Source organism: Rutidosis leptorrhynchoides, chromosome 7 (assembly GCF_046630445.1).
Source record: "Rutidosis leptorrhynchoides isolate AG116_Rl617_1_P2 chromosome 7, CSIRO_AGI_Rlap_v1, whole genome shotgun sequence".
NCBI classification, from domain to species: Eukaryota; Viridiplantae; Streptophyta; class Magnoliopsida; order Asterales; family Asteraceae; genus Rutidosis; species Rutidosis leptorrhynchoides.
Genome location: NC_092339.1, coordinates 268,654,976 through 268,673,692, shown reverse-complemented (window position 1 = coordinate 268,673,692; position 18,717 = coordinate 268,654,976).

The window sequence follows — 18,717 nt, the reverse complement described above, 5'->3', positions numbered from 1 at the left end:
TGATTTACCATTGAGCATATTTTACTACCTAACAAAATTATCCCAAAATAGCCTAGAATAGATCGAGTATACTCTCTTTCTCTGGATAGCTAGCCTGAAATCATAACCGTTTATCGGTTTACATTTTAGTCGTAAGGGTGTTTTTTTGGAGCTTACGACAGGTTGTTTAGCTTATTGCATTGACATTAGCATACAACTAAAAGCTACTTAACGTGTTTGGGCTTTATTAAGTAACTAACTTACAAGCATTTATGAAGGAAATAAGTTAAAACAACCTAAGCTCATTTTTTGAGTTATGACACCATTGTTGAAAAGATTAACCAAACACACTCCATGAACCTCTTTTTTTAGTATATGACAAATGATCCGAAAAAAATAATATAAGTGACCTAATTTGACAATCAAAGAAACCCTCAATTTTCACAATCTCGAAAATGATTTCAATTTTATTTTTGCGCAAGAAAAGGATTACGTGTTCAAAAACTTTAAAATTGAGATATTTTCGTCGAATTCATTAACGATTGATAGTCAAAAATACACAATCGGTCCCTGTCGTTTTTTAAAAATTTAACCCATAATCTTCACCACCACCACCACCACCAGCGGACATCAAATTTTCAACAATCAGACGTATCAAAACTTATTCAAATCACAAAACCACAATTTCATGAACACAAATACCTTATAATTATACTTTTATATTCAGATTCACAAGTCACCACAACGACCAAATTAATATTCATATTTGTCATCACTGTATGAGTTCATCTTGAAACTTAATTACAAATTCATTAGATGATGACCTTCTACTCAAATTGATAACAAAAGTTTGATTCTATACATAAACCGTAATCGCTTCTATAATCAGGATCAAAGGGCCATTAGTCCAGCAGTATCGAGGTGGCCTTTCCAATCAAGAGGTTGTGGGTTCAAGTTAGATATATATTTCGTGGTTAATTCGTGAAAGTGGTGTGTGTGAGTTTGCCTTTAAAAAAATAATAAATAAAAAATTTATCACAACCGTATACTGTGTAGGTCTCCGGAATGAATCGAGCATATACAGATCGAATTGATTGCAGAATTGTGATATTTACCAATTGTCTGAGCTTCGTGAACAATTAACTCAAATCAATAACACCATTTGATTAAAGATTAAACTCAGTTTGAATTTTAAAAAAGTCAAAGATAAATTGATTTTCAAGATCTAGCTATTTATCTGTCATGATGCTAATCTTCGAGGCCTGGGATTTCGATTTGAAACAGGTTTGGAGTGTTAATTTCGTTCAGTTCGAAGTCTGGATCGGTGCTTGAATTAATTTCTGTTTGGAGCAAGAGCTGTTGTTCGTCCTTAATTTGGAAACAAAATCAGAGTTTCGATTGTTTTAATCAATTGCAGATTGCTACTGGAAGATCGTAATATGTTCAGATATGATGTGGAGGGATTAATTTGATGATCTTAATTAATGAAGATGATGAAGACGATTTTGAGTGAAATTTTTAAGAAACTTTTGGGACCAATAATGTATTTTTGACTAACGACCATTAATGAATTTGACGAAGATTATTTCAATTTAAAATTTTTGAATACGTAATACTTTTCTTCTAGCGCAAAATTAAGATTGAAACTCTTTTCGAAATTATGCAAATTGGAAGTTACTTTAATTGTCAAATTAGGTAACTTATATGTTACATTTTCAGATCATTTTCACTTTAGTATAACGACCGTGGTTATAATATACATATTCTATTTACCCTTCTGTAGTAGTGGTGATGGGCCACTAATAAAAACAGACCTTAATTTCTATCCTCTTATGAAATTTTTAAACGGTGAACTCAAATCAATCAACCTTCCCGACAAATGTCCATATTGCTATTGTACGTTTGTAAATTATTCACCAACAACGGATAAATGTGAAATATTGAAGTTTATGCCGCAACTAGAAACACAACCGTGGACATAAATTGAAAAGCGTAATCTGATTTACAAGTGTATATGAAGCTGAAAACGAAAGAAAAACACATCGCAATCTCATACCAATCACACAAAAAGGCAAGATTTGCCTAAAAAACACAGTGACATAATAATTGTGTGTAATATTATTGTCTCTGTCACTGAAAACAACTTAAAATTTACAGCAGATAAGTCCCAGTCTCCATCGTTTCTGTTTTTGTAGTCGTCTCCTCTCATCTTTTCCCATTCGTACTGGGCTACTAATAAATTCCGTCTCTAGCCTACAAAACCGAGAAACTTCATTAGATAAAATTATATAAACAGTTGCAAGTCATGGCTCCAGAAGAAAATGAGCTTGTTAGAGATGGCAATTTTGACCCATTTACTAATAAACGAGCAAGTAATGTTTTCTCTCGATATTAGATAAACTTATCAACATTTGCTAGTCATCGCTCCATAAGAAAATGATCTAGTTAGAGGTGGCAAATTTTGACCTATTTACTAATAAACAAGCAAGTAATGTTTTAGCTAAAATTTAAAAAGAAAAAAAATTGTTTTAGGTTGTAAGAGTCATGTGGTTGAAGGTCAACTTAACAATGTATATTACCATTGTTGTCAGAGAACTAATTTGAATAGCAGCAAAAGTTGGTTTTGACCCATTACTCAACCCGTCACTTTGCCACCACTAAGATAGGAAATAGAACGAAAATGTGTGCGTGTTCTTACGTGGGAAAGGCAAAGGATCTGGTACTAGTTGCACTGCTATCTGACCGATTAGAGATACCACCAGCAAATGGCATAGGCCGGGAGCAGGAGATAAGTTCTGTAACGACACCTGCCATGGAGAAACTTGTCTCTCCTTTAGAATATCGCCTTGCTATTACTGATACCGCTTTACCAGACGCATTATCTTGATGGTTGCGAGGACTTTCAGCCTCTAGAGGAAGTTCGTAAATGGATTCGGGATTCAGAGCTCGACATGGGTCTTTGCGCGTTGATGGTTTCCTGGTGTCGAAATGAAAAGCTACACTTCCCTCCATTCTGCTGTCGAGTAATGTATTCTTCGGTTGGGCGTTTTTATCTAGTTTTTCAACTTGGAATTCTACCGTATCCCTTTTCGAGAATTCTTCTTCTGAATCCTGTATTTAAAATGTTCTTAAGAATTTAACATAGACATTATGCAAAGATGCGTGGATTGGGTAACGGGTCAAAACCAGTTTAAGGTGAGACGGATCATTTAATACAATGGGTCAACATGTATCGGGTAAGATCGACCTAGACATATTATTAAATGCACATAAATGGGCAAACGGAAGAGCCTTTTGTTATTCACGTTACCCGAGAGGCGCTTCTAGGTAATAAGTCGGGGGTCCAATGACACCGCTAGTTTGAATTTTATTTTTACAAAATACTCTTCAAACTGTCACCAGTAAAATCAAATATAGGACCCCATATATATGTGAGATTTATAGTTTTTTTTTTAAGTAAACAAAAGGGTAGATACTAAAACAAATTCGGGATCCCTTTTGAGTTCTAAGCCTATAACGGTAAGTAACCATAAAGAAGTACGCACCTCTAGAGTCAGCTGATTTACATCTTCCACATAATTGTTAGTTGAATCGTCGAATTGAAGGGACCAATCTTCTTGGTGCAAGGAGAACTTGGAATTGGACGCTAACGGCTCCGTAGTGACATCATCTTGTAAATTAGTACTCAAATTCAACTCATCTTCAGAAGTAGTATCCGACGAGCTATCAGGGCCATAATTATTTATTGAATTTCGAACGGACGATTTCATTTCAACATCTATGTAAGAATTTGAAGGTCTCAACCATTCATGTTCAAGAAACTTGGTTTCAAGACTTGCTTCAATCATGTCATCATCATCATCATCATCATCATCATCATCATCATCATCATCATCGTCAACATCATCAGGAACATTATTGTGCAGATATTCATGATTATTATCCTTAGTAACAGTAATGGTCTCTTCATCTTGTATCCCCTCATCAATGCAAATATCCTTAACATTAAAATCGCGCTCTTTATAACATACCATTAACTCAGGCAATTCACAATTTACTGAATGCTTATCAACGTAAAATCCAGTAGCCGTCTCAAACAAATGAGATGGAACTTTACATGACTTCCTGAAAATTTCATCATCGCGCGTATGGGTTAATTCGCCGCTGAAAATTGATGTTTCAAGTTCCGGATTGTTCCAGAAGTCGCCTTTATGTCCGTTTTCATCCGATAAAAAAGGATTCGTACACCTAGAGCTCCTGTTCATGCTTGCCTCTAGTTCATCGGTGTTAAAACCGCTGACGAATTTAAATCAAACCCCATGTTCATAACCAGATATCACACTTTATATGCAAAAAATATATATAATTAAAAAATTAATAATAAATAAACAGAATTAAAATACCAGAGATTGTCGTTAGCACCCGGTGGAAGTGTTTGGAGAATTCGCAAGAGCTGTGAGGCAGACATGTTGTTTCAACCGTGGAATCAAAGCTGATAATGCCTATAAACTATGACATTTAAGAGACATTTTAATATAATGATCATTTGATGAATTTGTTACCTTCATCTTTTTAGCATACAATGATAATGAGATTTATTTTTTAATAGCAACGTTGAAGTCTACCAACTTATGTGCTTTTATTAGTTAATTAATTATAAATAATAAAATAAAATAAAGAGGACAGCAACTTATGAAAGTCAAACTCTCTAAAACCTAAACATAATCTACGTGCATTTTATATGCATATAGAAATAGAAATGTAATGTAACTAGAAATTATATTATATAGCGCTCTAGCACTAACTATGATTATAACTAAAGTAGTGTTAAACAATGAAATTAATAAATATACAAAATATATAAATAATAACAATCATAATTATTTCACACTCTGTTCCTTTAAACAGAGACTAATAAACAAATAATGGCTCACCTGAGAACTTGTTAATCTCTAGTGTTGAAGAGATTGAAATTCTGTAGTATTTAGATGTGATAGAGACTCAGCATTGACAGTATTGTTTTTTGTTTTAAGAAAAAAAAGAAAAAAAAAAAAGATAGCTAGTAAGCAAGAGAGAGATAGAAGAATTGCAGAACTCACAAGAATGAGAAAATGCAAGCAATAACTCTCATTTGGTTTGGAGACATGGGGGGAACTATTTTTATTTGATTATATATATTATAAAATAAATAAATAATTTAATGCTGATATCCTAACATTTTTTAAATATTTTTTCTTAATATGTGTACGAAGGGCATAACCCAACTCTAATACTGTAGTAGATTTTAGCAAGTCATTTAACTCCAAAGTTATTTCATTTTGGGCAAAATCCATAAAAAGGTAACCTATTTTACCATTTTTTTTCTATTTTAGGTAATATATTTCGTTTCACTACAAAAAATGAGTCATTTTCTCAAAAGTTAAGCAAATAAAGGGGTGTCGTTAACTTTTTTCGTTAAATGCCAATGTAACATTCCACATCATCAGTTTTATCCATGTGGATTGCTTACATGTACATATCTGAATTCCATATCATTAGTTTAAAAACCCAATTATTTCTTTTTTCAAAAGAAAAACAAAAGAAACAAAATTAATACGAAGATACACTAATTCAAAGACAATCCGTTTACAAAAACTCAATTCCATTCACAAACTCAATTCCTTATACAAACATAATCTCAGTTCCATTTAAAAACATAATACAAAGACGAATTGCTCACTCGATGTATTACACGACGCCTTAAAATCATTAAGATGACCACCGACGGCGAAGATGACCTCGGAGAATACGACCACTACAGCCCGTTTTAGTGGTAAACATCGGAGTGTTCGAGATCTAGTTTGCAATATCGTTAAATCTGGGTAATGTATTTCATTTTCGTCAGATATGAAATAAGTTGTAGATATTTGTTTTGAGTTGCTGATTTTTATCCGGATGAATTTGTGCAAGCAGCTTGATGTCAGCCATTGGGTTGTAAACCTAATGATATTGTGAACCATAGATTTCTTATTTATAATTAGGTTTTCTATTTGTATGATGATGATTTCAGTTGGTGACAAAAATATATGATGATGAGTTAAGATGCTGATGATTGAAGATGATGATGAATACCACCATTGATCTGTATTTTTATCTAATAAGTTAAACTTAAATAAAATAAAAATTAAAATGATGTGGTGATGATGCTAGTACATGTAAGCTAGTGACGTGGAAAAACAGGTGACGTGGAATGCCACAGTGGCATTTAACGAAGAAAGTTAACGACACTCCCTTTATTTGCTTAACTTTTGAAAAAGGACTCCTTTTTTTTATAGTGAAATGAAATAGATTACCTAAAATAGAAAAAATGGTAAAATAGGTTACCTTTTTATGAATTTTGCCCTTTCATTTTTTATGTAATTTATTTAAGTCTGAGTCATTATTATTAGATGATATGTTATGGTCCAAGTCTAATAATAAGTTTGGAATCAGTTATGGTTAATTAGGGTCTGATTTAGTGTTCTTTTGTAATTTGTAATTCATAAATTTATTGTTAATTAATAATATAAGGATCCAGAGGGTCTAGATTATTCTATAAATTGTAACCCAAGGCTAACCGAAACAAGTCATAAAAACATCTAGTATTGATAAATCTAATAAAAACCAACCGAAATAGGGATGGTATCGGGTCGGGTTTGAGTAATCCCGGACCCGGACCCGATAAGGAAAACTAGTCCCAAACCCGAACCAAATACCCGACGGGTAAACGGGTTTACCCGCAGGTAAACGGATACCTGTTTACTTTTTTTTTCTTTCTTTTTTTTAGCAAATAAATACATTACCAAAAGCATATACAATCTATAACTCTGTAAATTGTATGCTTTATTTATATGTGTATATTTGTACAGTATATATTATTTCCTATTTTCAGTTATTATCACTATCAATTTTTAAATATTTTTATAAATTGGATTCTTGATTTGAATGTAGATGAAAATGTGAAGTTGATAGATGATAAATAAATACGTAGTAAATTCATATTGACCTTGTAATCAACATATTTTTTAATTTAATTTTTGTTATTATTCATTTTTAATTATTATTGTTTTTATTATTATTATGCGGGTATACGGGCTAGGTAAACGGGCCGGGTAGAAGGGTCTTTATTTAAACCCAGACCCGAACTTGAACCCGGATATTTTTTGAAAATCAATCCCATACCCGGCCTGAGACCCGTAGACCCGGATCAGACCCGGCCCAATTATGTCAGGTTTCGGTTTTCTCCGTCGAGTTCGGACTCTTTTGCCACCCCTAAACCGAAACAACCAAATAAGATCAACCAATGAATCCATCGGTTTCAGCAACGGAAAGTTTTAGGGTGGTTTCATTTTTTTTAACAAGGTGTTTTGTTTAATATGGTCTAATTCATAGTGAAAAGATATAGAATCGCGTTAATCTCCTTGCCAAATTATATTACCGAATGTAATTAATTAAAACTTTAACTAATTTTTAAATGGTTTTCGTTTGTATGTCATACGAAGGAGGAACAAGTATGGATGAACAAGATGATGGAAAATCGTGTGTACTTTTAATAAGATTAATGCAGCGGATAGTTAAATAATAATCTTTTATTATTATATAAAAACTTTTACAAGATTAAATAATCACTTATTTAAATTTAATAAATCATGCACACAATTAAACTTTCTCAATGATCCAGTTACACCATAATAATTGTCATGAATATTAAATCATAAAATGAGTAAACGATATACCTTTCCAGAAGAAATGAATTGATGGAGAGAAATCTACGATCAAAAGTATGACCGTCTCTTTGGATAGTCCACACTACACTTCAAACAACGTCAACGGATGTTAGTCCAAAACCAAGTTACGAATTAATCAACCATTGATTAATTGAGATAAACAATTAAATATTAATACTCCGTATATACTTTCGTGGAAAACCAAAAGAACATGGGGTACTTTTGTTTCATACAGCAAAAACAATACTATATGGTTTTCACTTTCATATGCCAAAAATAAACAAATGATTTTAAGAGAAATGATTGGTTTTCCTTTTTGTCTGTGTTCGACTATGTGGGGCTAAAGAGCAAAAAGTAGAGATTCAATATTTTTGTGTGTTTTTCTGGTCACTTTTTCCAAAGACTAAAATTCAATATTTATATTATTGAACAATAAGTATCCGGTTAAACAAAAACGTATCCACCAAGGTTGGTGAATAACACAGTAAAGAAATATTCCTTTTACTTTAAATCTACTTTTAAGATTTCATATCAATCCAAATCTTATTTTTCTTGTTCCATATGTATATTAATTAATCATTAATTAATTAATTAATTACTTTTATTAAATTACTTAAATAATATATATCATATATATATTATTAATTGACGTCTAGGTGTATATGTGTGTGACCCCGAAAGCTCGCATAAATTTAGTCATATAGTTGTATGTTGTACCTTGCACATTAATCCTACAGACTCCCACTTGTGCATTGTACAACACCAAGTAACTATATAAACAATGAATACCGTCTAGCAACAGGTCATTGTCCCTAAATTCACGTAAGGTTAGTTTCTCGGAACTGCTTATGGTAAGTGTTAAATGTCATTCGTCCCTTTGTTGTGATGCCCCGTACAAAACCATCGTGTACGAATCATCAACAACAGGATCATTACAAGGTTAAGTACTATATGCTGTAATAAAAGAAGTTGCATTCACGATAAAAAGGTGACGTCATAACCGACATCAAATGTTTTACACCAACAGTATGCTTCTACGAATAGCAAGCATGAATAAATGTATGTGACCCTTAGATCGTTACAAAACATAGTTCAAATGTATTAAAGTTTGAATGCAGTTAAACAGTTAATGCGGTGATAACACTAGAGCAGCGGGTGTCTACGGCAAGACTAGCACGACAGCGGAAGCAAATAACCTTAAGCACCTGAGAAAAACATGCTTAAAAACGTCAACACAAAGGTTGGTGAGCTATAGTTTAAGTATAACAGTATGTAAGGTAGGCCACGAGATTTCAGTGCTACAAAGAGCGTTTCAAAACAGTATGATAAAGTATATGTTAACCGTGGGCACTTGGTAACTAACTTAACGTTTATACCCCCTGAAAGTACACTTGGCAAGTGCGTATGTCTACGAAGTATTAAACACTCGTTAAATGCTAGCGCGACTAGCCCGAGTGGGGATGTCAAACCCTATGGATCCATATCTAAGATTTGCGTTCACGGTTCAAAAACCAATGATTAAACGTTACCGAGCTAAAGGGAATGTTTATGCCGTTGTATAACCCACACATATATAAGTTTAAGTACTCGTGCCTAGTATGCAAAACATAAAATCCGCATGTATTCTCAGTTCCCAAAATAAGTTAAAGTAAAAAGGGAATGCTATAACTCACAATGATAAAGTAGCGGTAAAGTATGACTCGGAAAGTAAGCAAGTAATGAAGGTTGTCCAAACGAGTCCTCAACCTAAGTCAAATAGTACTAAATCAGTAAATCGTCCGAATAGGTTTAAAAGTATGTAAATAAGGTCTTAAGGGTCATCATCATTCATCATCAAACAAAAGGTGTAAAGTAGGTTTCATTTATGAAAGTAGTTTAAAACAAAGGCTGACTTCGATCAGTCACCACGGCCTCTACCCTTACTGAATTAAGGTGAGACTAGTGGCCATGGCTCCGTATGTGAGTCCTTTAAGTGTGTTAAAATTTACAGAAGCAAACTCATCTTCGTTTGATCGTGGCAACGGTCTAAGTGCGAGTAGGTCAGAAATTTCTGCACAACGTTAAAAGGACATAGTGACGACCGGAGGGCCATAAATCCTAAACCGTAACTCGGATTAAGACGAGTCCTATATGACAAATTATCTAATCGAAAAGATCTATCTGAAAATCAAGGTTGCAGTAGCCCAGGTGTACTGGTATGTTACAGAACCCATAAAACAGTAGGCAGAAGACAGTAAACAGAAAAATTTTAGTTCAAGAAAGTATGATATCAAGACTAACTTGTAGTACTTGACCATTTAAACTAACAAACATGAAATTAAAGTGCAAGTAAATGAAATAAATAAGCTAAGTAAACAAGTAACTAGTTCATTGTTGTTCATACTTTAAAGATTCAAACCAAAGTTTGATCTTTAAGAAAGTAAACTTTAAAGTTTACTAACATGACTTACAAGTATGATTTTTACAACCATGAACTTACAAACTTTAAAACAACATATGTAGAACATAAACTAGTAAATTTAGTTCTTGAGTGTTCTTGAAATTACAAGATAAAAGAAGAATGAAACTAGTAAGTTTGATTCTTGAAACTAGTAAGTAAATAATACATAACAACAAGTAAGTAAGTAATAACAACAAACAACAAACAACAAAACAATAATCAAAGAACAAGAGATGATGATGATATGTGTGTTCTTGGGTTCGGTTTTTAGGGAGAAAAAGAAGAGAAGGAAGTCTTGTAACTTACAAAGTTTAGAGAGAAAAGAGGGAAAAGAAAGTTGCAAGTATTGTGTGTGTTTTGGAATGAGAGAAAACAAGTGATGAAGTGATAAGAAAAAATGAAACAAAACACTCCATATGGAGCCTTAGGCCTACGGTTTTCAGCAGAAAAAAAAGGAGGGATGGAAGAGTTCCTTGGTCACTTACATGTAAAGCTTGAAAAAGTTGGATACTAGAGGTGCATGCATGGGGAAAGTGTGAAACTAGATTCCATAAGCCTCTAAACTAACTAGTTACATTTTAAAATGATACTTACATGTCTTAGTGGGCTAGTTAATCCATAAAAGAGGTAGGGTGGGCTTATAAGGTCCAATTTCATGTGCCCATGTACAAAAATAAAGCCCAAGTTGTATGTAATTAACAAATAAATCCAAGTAAAGCCCAAGTAATTAACTAACAACCTTAGTTAATTAAAATGATTAATAAAACTTAATCATGAATGTAAATAATACTTGAAAATATTATTCGTGTAAGTTTCGTGTGTCACAAAGACGTTTCGGGCAATTAAAATCAAGTACGGGCAATCATGGCAACATGTAAATGTAATAACATACATTTGTTTAATCACAAGTATTAATAATAATAATTAACGTTGGAAAATTCAGGGTCGTTACATTACCCACCTGTTAAAGAAAATTTCGTCCCGAAATTTTAAGCTGAGGTAGATGGAGGAGTCGGAAAAAGGTGAGGATACTTCCGCATCATTTGATCCTCTCGCTCCCAAGTAAACTCAGGTCCTCGTTTGGCATTCCATCGTACTCGGACGATCGGAATCTTGTTGCATTTCAAAGTTTTGATCTCACGATCCATAATTTCAACAGGCTCTTCCACAAAGTGGAGTTTGTCATCAATCGTAAGTTCCTCAAGTGGTATGATGAGTTCGGGTGCAGCAAGACACTTCTTCAAGTTTGACACATGGAAGGTAGGATGAACTGAGCTCAATTGTGCTGGAAGATCTAAATGGTAAGCAACGGGTCCAACACGTTCCAAGATTTCAAAAGGACCAATGTATCGTGGGTTTAACTTTCCACGTTTTCCAAAATGAATCACACCCTTCCAAGGTGCAACCTTCAACATTACACGATCACCAACGTTGAATTCAAAGTCTTTACGTTTAAGATCAGCATAACTCTTTTGATGATCGCGGGCAGTCTTAAGTCTAGCTTGAATCTGAGCAATCTTCTCCGTGGTTTCATGGACTACCTCGGGTCCGGCGATTTGCTTTTCGCCTACTTCGGCCCAACAAATAGGAGATCGGCACTTACGGCCATACAATGCTTCAAAAGGTGCGGCATTAATGCTCGAGTGATAACTGTTGTTGTAAGAAAATTCGGCGAGTGGCAAATGCCTTTCCCAGGCCTTTCCGAAATCGATGACACATGCACGCAACATGTCTTTCAAGTTCTGAATCGTTCGTTCACTTTGCCCGTCGGTCTGTGGATGATAAGCAGTACTCATGTCAAGACGGGTTCCCATGGCTTCTTGTAAAGAACGCCAAAATCTAGAAGCAAAACGGGGATCGCGATCCGAGATGATCGATAAAGGTACACCATGACGAGATACAACCTCCTTGATGTACAATTGAGCAAGTCTTTCCATCGTATCTGTTTCTGTCATCGCTAAGAAATGTGCAGATTTGGTGAGGCGGTCAACAATAACCCAAATAGTATCGTATCCGCCCACCGTCTTTGGTAGCTTGGTGATGAAATCCATCGTTATCCTTTCCCACTTCCATTGTGGGATTTCCGATTGTTGAAGTAAACCATAAGGTCTCTGATGCTCGGCTTTAACCTTCGAGCAAGTCAAACACTTACCAACATAAGTCGCAACGTCTTTCTTAAGATTCGGCCACCAATAATGTTCTTTAAGATCGTGGTACATCTTGCCCGCTCCGGGATGAATCGAATATCTCGACTTGTGGGCTTCATCAAGTATAAGGTTCCGTAGATCTCCATAAAGAGGTACCCAAATTCTTCCGGCATAATATCGGAGTCCAGACTCCCTAACCTCGAATCGAGAGACAAGTATGTTCAAATGTTCGTGAGATATGTTCTCCTCCTTGAGGGCCTCATCTTGGGCTACTCTGATCTGGTTGTTGAGGTTCGAATGGATGGTGATGTTCAGAGCCCTAACACGAAGAGGTGCCATCCTCTCCTTTCGGCTTAAAGCGTCAGCTACAACATTAGCCTTGCCAGGGTGATAACGGAGTTCACAATCGTAGTCGTTGAGCGTCTCGATCCATCGACGCTGTCTCATATTCAGTTGCTTCTGATCGAAGATGTGCTGGAGACTCTTGTGATCGGTGAAGATAGTACTCTTAGTTCCATACAAATAGTGTCTCTACAATTTGAGCGCAAAGACAACGGCTCCAAGTTCAAGATCGTGAGTAGTGTAGTTCCGCTCGTGAATCTTCAATTGTCGGGAGGCATAAGCGATAACCTTTGAGCGTTGCATCAGTACACAACCAAAACCACTTTTCGACGCATACAACGAAATCGTCACTACCTTCGGGAAGCGATAGGATAGGTGCGGAGGTTAACTTCTTCTTCAAAGTTTGAAATGCTAATTCGTGTGCGGGTTCCCAAATGAACTTCTTGCCCTTGTGAGTCAGCGCGGTCAAAGGACGCGCAATCAGAGAAAATCCTTCAATGAACCTTCGGTAGTAACCGGCGAGACCTAGGAATTGGCGAATATGCGTCGGAGTAGTGGGGGTCTCCCACTTGCTGATAGCTTCAATCTTGGTGGGATCAACTTTAATACCCTGGTCGCTCACAACATGACCCAGAAATTGTACTTCCTTCAACCAAAATTCACACTTAGAGAATTTGGCGTAAAGTTGCTCTTGTCTCAAGAGTTCAAGGACTAGTCGGAGGTGTTGCTCATGCTCTTCTTCGCTCTTAGAGTAGATGAGGATATCATCTATGAAGACGATAACAAACTTATCCAAGTACGGCTTGCAGACACGATTCATGAGATCCATGAACACGGCAAGTGCATTGGTTAATCCGAATGGCATCACGAGGAACTCATAATGACCATAACGAGTTCTAAATGCAGTCTTCATTACATCGCTTTCCTTCACCCTCAACTGGTGATAACCGGATCGCAGATCGATCTTTGAGTAAACACTTGATCCTTGTAGTTGGTCAAAAAGATCATCAATGCGGGGAAGAGGATACCGATTCTTGATCGTCAATTTGTTGAGCTCACGGTAGTCGATACACATACAGAAGGATCCATCCTTCTTCTTCACAAACAACACATGTGCGCCCCAAGGCGAGAAGCTTGGTTGGATAAATCCTCGATCAAGTATTTCTTGTAGTTGGATTTGTAATTCTTGCATCTCGGAAGGTGCGAGTCTATAAGGTGCGTGAGCTACAGGTGCAGCTCCTGGCACTAAATCAATCTGAAACTCTACTGCTCTCTGTGGCGGCAATCCCGGCAATTCCTCTGGGAAGACATCGGAAAATTCGTTCACAATTCGAACGTCGTTCACGCTTTTCACCTCAGTTTCTATTGTTTTCACATGTGCTAGGACAGCAAAACGTCCCTTCTTCATAATCTTTTGCGCTTTCACGCAACTAATGAGGTTCAACTTCGAGGTACATCTCTCTCCATAGATAACCAGTGGTTCGCCATCTCCTTGTGGTATGCGAAGTGCTTTATCTCCACAGATAATATCGACCTTTATCTTGCTCAACTAATCCATACCGACGATCACGTCAAAACTTCCCAGTTTGATAGGTATCAAGTCAATTTTGAAATCTGCACCAGCTATGTTGATAATAGCTCCTCGACTAATGTGGTCAACTTTTTCAAGTTTACCGTTGGCGACCTCGACAAGCATACTCTCTTTTAACGGGACTAATGACCAATTAATCTTATCGTAAAAATGTCTACATACATAACTTCTATCCACACCAGTATCAAACAAGATAGAAGCTAAAAGATTGTTGATTGTGAATATACCTGTCACCAAGTCGGGGTTATCGCGTGCATCCACGGGTTGGTCCGCCGTCTTTTCGCTTGTTTGGACACGCATTTCTAAAATGGCCTGTCTGTCCACATTCGTAACACTTCCTCGGCCCTGTGAGGTTTGGCTTCCCATTCAAAGTGGTGACCTTGCAGTCTTTTCCAACATGCCCAGACCGTTGGCACTTCTCGCAGACAACATTGCAATACCCAGTGTGGTGTTTGTAACACCTCTTGCATTGTGGTAAGGTTCCTTTGTAGTTCGGGTTGGAGTTGGTGTTGTTGTTGGGGTTGGGGTTTCCACCGTTGTTATTTCCGCTGAAACCCTCATGTCATTTCGCCGGGTTTTGATCATAGTTTCTTCCCCTGTTGTTGTTGTTGTTGCTGTGGTTATCCCATTTGTACTTCTCACTAGTACCCGCTTCAGACTTAGTTTTCTCCGGTTCATCGATGGTTATCTGATTCATCAAAGTATGCGCCATGCGCATCGCTTCGGGAACATTCGGTGTCTTGGAGGAGGTAACATTTCCCTTAATGCTCTTAGGGAGTCCCCAGAAGTATCTCTCCATTCGCTTGAATTCTGGGGTGACCATTGTCGGACACATCAGGGCTAGTTCCAAAAATCTCCTGTTGTAACGATCAAGGTCGTTCCCAACGGCCTTTAACTGCATGAATTCCATTTCCATCTTTTGGATTTCGGTTCTCGGACAATACTCCTCAATCATGGCACACTTAAATTCTTCCCATGGCGTAGCATACGCCTCATCAATGCCTTGTGCCTGTGCCATTGTGTTCCACCACGTGAGCGCGCCGTCAAACATCGTGCAAGAAGCAAATTTGGTTTTGTTGTCCTCCGAACAGTTGCTAACTCGGAATACTGATTCAAGTTTCTCGAACCATCTGGTGAGACCAACCGGTCCCTCAGTGCCGCTGAAGTTGTAGTGACCCGAACTTTTCCATGTTTATATATATTAATTGAGATTGATATTTACATGATTAAATGTTTCCAACATGTTAAGCAATCAAACTTGTTAAGACTTGATTAATTGAAATATGTTTCATATAGACAATTGACCACCCAAGTTGACCGGTGATTCACGAACGTTAAAACTTGTAAAAACTATATGATGACATATATATGGATATATATATAGTTAACATAATACTATGATAAGTAAACATATCATTAAGTATATTAACAATGAACTACATATGTAAAAACAAGACTACTAACTTAATGATTTTTAAACGAGACATATATGTAACGATTATCGTTGTAAAGACATTTAATGTATATATATCATATTAAGAGATATTCATACATGATAATATCATGATAATATAATAATTTAAAATCTCATTTGATATTATAAACATTGGGTTAACAACATTTAACAAGATCGTTAACCTAAAGGTTTCAAAACAACACTTACATGTAACGACTAACGATGACTTAACGACTCAGTTAAAATGTATATACATGTAGTGTTTTAATATGTATTTATACACTTTTGAAAGACTTCAATACACTTATCAAAATACTTCTACTTAACAAAAATGCTTACAATTACATCCTCGTTCAGTTTCATCAACAATTCTACTCGTATGCACCCGTATTCGTACTCGTACAATACACAGCTTTTAGATGTATGTACTATTGGTATATACACTCCAATGATCAGCTCTTAGCAGCCCATGTGAGTCACCTAACACATGTGGGAACCATCATTTGGCAACTAGCATGAAATATCTCATAAAATTACAAAAATATGAGTAATCATTCATGACTTATTTACATGAAAACAAAATTACATATCCTTTATATCTAATCCATACACCAACGACCAAAAACACCTACAAACACTTTCATTCTTCAATTTTCTTTATCTAATTGATCTCTCTCAAGTTCTATCTTCAAGTTCTAAGTGTTCTTCATAAATTCCAAAAGTTCTAGTTTCATAAAATCAAGAATACTTTCAAGTTTGCTAGCTCACTTCCAATCTTGTAAGGTGATCATCCAACCTCAAGAAATATTTGTTTCTTACAGTAGGTTATCATTCTAATACAAGGTAATAATCATATTCAAACTTTGGTTCAATTTCTATAACTATAACAATCTTATTTCAAGTGATGATCTTACTTGAACTTGTTTTCGTGTCATGATTCTGCTTCAAGAACTTCGAGCCATCCAAGGATCCATTAAAGCTAGATCCATTTTTCTCTTTTCCAGTAGGTTTATCCAAGGAACTTAAGGTAGTAATGATGTTCATAACATCATTCGATTCATACATATAAAGCTATCTTATTCGAAGGTTTAAACTTGTAATCACTAGAACATAGTTTAGTTAATTCTAAACTTGTTCGCAAACAAAAGTTAATCCTTCTAACTTGACTTTTAAAATCAACTAAACACATGTTCTATATCTATATGATATGCTAACTTAATGATTTAAAACCTGGAAACACGAAAAACACCGTAAAACCGGATTTACGCCGTCGTAGTAACACCGCGGGCTGTTTTGGGTTAGTTAATTAAAAACTATGATAAACTTTGATTTAAAAGTTGTTATTCAGAGAAAATGATTTTTATTATGAACATGAAACTATATCCAAAAATTATGGTTAAACTCAAAGTGGAAGTATGTTTTCTAAAATGGTCATCTAGACGTCGTTCTTTCGACTGAAATGACTACCTTTACAAAAACGACTTGTAACTTATTTTTCCGACTATAAACCTATACTTTTCTGTTTAGATTCATAAAATAGAGTTCAATATGAAACCATAGCAATTTGATTCACTCAAAACGGATTTAAAATGAAGAAGTTATGGGTAAAACAAGATTGGATAATTTTTCTCATTTTAGCTACGTGAAAATTGGTAACAAATCTATTCCAACCATAACTTAATCAACTTGTATTGTATATTATGTAATCTTGAGATACCATAAACACGTATACAATGTTTCGACCTATCATGTCGACACATCTATATATATTTCGGAACAACCATAGACACTCTATATGTGAATGTTGGAGTTAGCTATACAGGGTTGAGGTTGATTCCAAAATATATATAGTTTGAGTTGTGATCAATACTGAGATACGTATACACTGGGTCGTGGATTGATTCAAGATAATATTTATCGATTTATTTCTGTACATCTAACTGTGGACAACTAGTTTTAGGTTACTAACGAGGACAGCTGACTTAATAAACTTAAAACATCAAAATATATTAAAAGTGTTGTAAATATATTTTGAACATACTTTGATATATATGTATATATTGTTATAGGTTCGTGAATCAACCAGTGGCCAAGTCTTACTTCCCGACGAAGTAAAAATCTGTGAAAGTGAGTTATAGTCCCACTTTTAAAATCTAATATTTTTGGGATGAGAATACATGCAGGTTTTATAAATGATTTACAAAATAGACACAAGTACGTGAAACTACATTCTATGGTTGAATTATCGAAATCGAATATGCCCCTTTTTATTAAGTCTGGTAATCTAAGAATTAGGGAACAGACACCCTAATTGACGCGAATCCTAAAGATAGATCTATCGGGCCCAACAAGCCCCATCCAAAGTACCGGATGCTTTAGTACTTCGAAATTTATGTCATATCCGAAGGGTGTCCCGGAATGATGGGGATATTCTTATATATGCATCTTGTTAATGTCGGTTACCAGGTGTTCACCATATGAATGATTTTTATCTCTATGTATGGGATGTGTATTGAAATATGAAATCTTGTGGTCTATTATTATGATTTGATATATATAGGTTAAACCTATAACTCACCAACATTTTTGTTGACGTTTTAAGCATGTTTATTCTCAGGTGATTATTAAGAGCTTCCGCTGTCGCATAGTTAAATAAGGACGAGATTTGGAGTCCATGCTTGTATGATATTGTGTAAAAACTGCATTCAAGAAACTTATTTTGTTGTAACATATTTGTATTGTAAACCATTATGTAATGGTCGTGTGTAAACAGGATATTTTAGATTATCATTATTTGATAATCTACGTAAAGCTTTTTAAAACCTTTATCTATGAAATAAAGGTTATGGTTTGTTTTAAAAATGAATGCAGTCTTTGAAAAACGTCTCATATAGAGGTCAAAACCTCGCAACGAAATCAATTAATATGGAACGTTTTTAATCAATAAGAACGGGACATTTCAGTTGGTATCCGAGCGTTGGTCTTAGAGAACCAGAAAATTTGCATTAGTGTGTCTT